At 56.9% G+C, this 2,394-nt stretch overlaps 1 long non-coding RNA gene across 1 annotated transcript; it reads left to right on the top strand.

Moving 5' to 3' along the window:
• The first annotated feature begins 1,402 nt into the window (after positions 1-1,402).
• Positions 1,403-2,394, top strand: LOC115299126. The gene is made up of 3 exons (XR_003911997.1): positions 1,403-1,530; positions 1,853-1,928; positions 2,366-2,394. It is a non-coding gene; the product is annotated as an uncharacterized LOC115299126 (long non-coding RNA).

A 2,394-nucleotide genomic window follows, 5' to 3' on the forward strand; every position in this document is an offset into this window, starting at 1 on the left:
TGTGCAACACAAGCTGAGCTCTGCCAGCTGCTCAAGGTAGCAGAGATGGGCAGACCTCTGACTTCTGTAATTTAATAGGAATTAAGTGTTGCCTCTGTGTCCTCCTCATTCCCCACTCTACACTTGATCTTGGTACTTTGAAATCCTTACCAAACACTGGGTTCACACTGTGAACGGTGTAAAAACTGTTAATGTTAAGGTTATTTTTCTGTAGTGCACCATCCTGTGTTTTCACTTGTAACCCGTCTGTGTTACAAGGTTCCCTTCTCTTCTGTTTCCTCTTCTCCATGAAGCCCTGCAAGACCCTTTACATGAAGGAGAGTGAGCCGCAGGCCAAGCTGTGTCCTGTGTGCCTGGTTCTGAAATAGTCTTCTGCCTTCAAAGAGCAATGGCAGCAGCTAGGATATGGTGGCTGTGGAGGTTGTGACACATGTCACAGGTCACAGAAGGACTTCAAGGCCCCCTGGGGCACCCTGACATACACAAAAGCACAGGTGGGTCACAGCCAGGGTCGTGGCTGGAAAGACCGGGCCTACGCAGCCCAGGGTGAGCAGGGCCAGCCTGAGTGTGAGCCCGTGGGGCTTCCTCCACCCTCCTGCCGACCACCCTCCCTGGCTGCCCTCTGAGGCGGGACAGGTGCCTGGCCAGTCAGAGGACTGCCCTTCCCCCTTCCCTCACATTCTGTGCCCAGCACACTTCCTGTCACTGTGTTGTCCGTGAGAGGGACATCTAGCAGGTGGCAGGACATCTCTGGGGCTGCACCCATACCCCTGCCCTTTGCTGGGACTGGTTTTGGATTCAGATTCACAACTTCGGGCATGAGGGTAATTGATTCATTTCCACGTGAGCCTGATTCCCAGCCATGTGATTGAAGGAATGGGTTCCACAGGCCTTGAAGGGAAACACGGAGACCACGCTTCCTACTCTCCTCTCCTTGTCCTGGGTGGTAGTTTCCATCCACTGACAGCCTGCTCTGCAAGACTGGTTCTAGGAGTAACTTTCAGACTGCTCTGAGTCCTGGGCCTCCTGAGACAGGTGCTGCTGTAAACTCCTGATGGGGGAGGTGGCTCTTTGGCCTTGGCAGTCAGAGACCCCCAGAGCCCGCAGGATTTGGCAGCAGAGTGGCAAAGCAGAGGGACGCTTAGTGGGGAAGTGGAGGCAGAGGAGTGAGCTCTTGTGGCTCATCTCAGGACCAAGCCATCTCCCACCCAGGTCCAGAGTGAGAACTCAGGATGGGGCTGGGAGCCACGGACTAGCGGGAACCACAGGCTCTAGGCCAGGTGGCCTTAGGCAGGGAAGCGCCCCTGCACACCATTGGCTGGATGGGGTTGTATGGACTGCCTCTTCCTGGAGCTGATCGGCTTGCCAGAGTACGGGGGCGGGGCCTGGAGGGCCGGCCCTCTCAGGCGCCTCCCATCCCAGGTCAGAGGGTAAATTCCAAGCCCTGCTTTGTAAAGCCCCTTCAGCCCCTTCACTCAGCGCAAAGGCAGCACCATGGTCATGATCTTTGGTTACTGGGACATCCGCGGGGTGAGCGACGGGGCTGCTGGCCGGGCGGAATGGGTTGGGGGCGCGCGGGGAGCAATGCTGCACCGTGGGGACTGCTTGAACCAGAAACTTGTCTTCAGGGCAGTTTGCAGCGCAGTCTTTTCTAGCAGTCCTCTCAGATGGCGTGGGTTGTAGTGTGTGTGTGTGTGTGTGTGTGTGTGTGTGTGTGTGTGTGTGCGCGCGCGCGCGCGCGCGCTCTCATGCGCGCCAGTAGAGGTCCTGGGGGGGTGAATGAGGTTATCTGCAGCAGAGAAAAGCAGGGTGTCAGGACTCCCATCTCTGATGCCTGGGGTTTCTCACCCAGCTGGCTCACGCCATCCGCCTGCTCCTGGAGTACACAGACTCACACTATGAGGAAAAGAAGTACACGATGGGGGATGGTAATGGCATCCTGATGAGTTCTGACTTGTGCCCAACTCCTCCTGATGTGCCCAGTCACCCATGTCCTGGCCATTTGCTGCTCCCCCTTGCCACCCTCCCCCTGCTAGAGCAGGGCCTGCCTTCCCTAGTTCCTCTGTGGGTGCAGCTTGGCCTTCCAAGGCAGGAGGGGGGAGGGGGTGCTGGAGCCCCTGTATCAGTAATTGGGTGGGTTCCCTTAGGGCTAATCTAAATGTTTTGTAAGACACCCCTGCAGGTTCCAGAGTCTTAAAGCGTTCTTTGTCCTCAAACATGGAATGTGAGACTTAGTGGTCCACATTCCAGACCCACCTGTTTGGGGGCTTTGCCACTGACTCCTTGTCCCTACCCCAGCCCTCCCCTGGGCACCAAAGGAGGGTAGGGTCTGGGGAGTCTGTTTCACTCATCTTCTCCCCTGCAGCTCCGGACTATGACAGAAGCCAGTGGCTG

This window comes from Suricata suricatta, chromosome 8 (assembly GCF_006229205.1).
Source record: "Suricata suricatta isolate VVHF042 chromosome 8, meerkat_22Aug2017_6uvM2_HiC, whole genome shotgun sequence".
Taxonomy (NCBI): Eukaryota; Metazoa; Chordata; class Mammalia; order Carnivora; family Herpestidae; genus Suricata; species Suricata suricatta.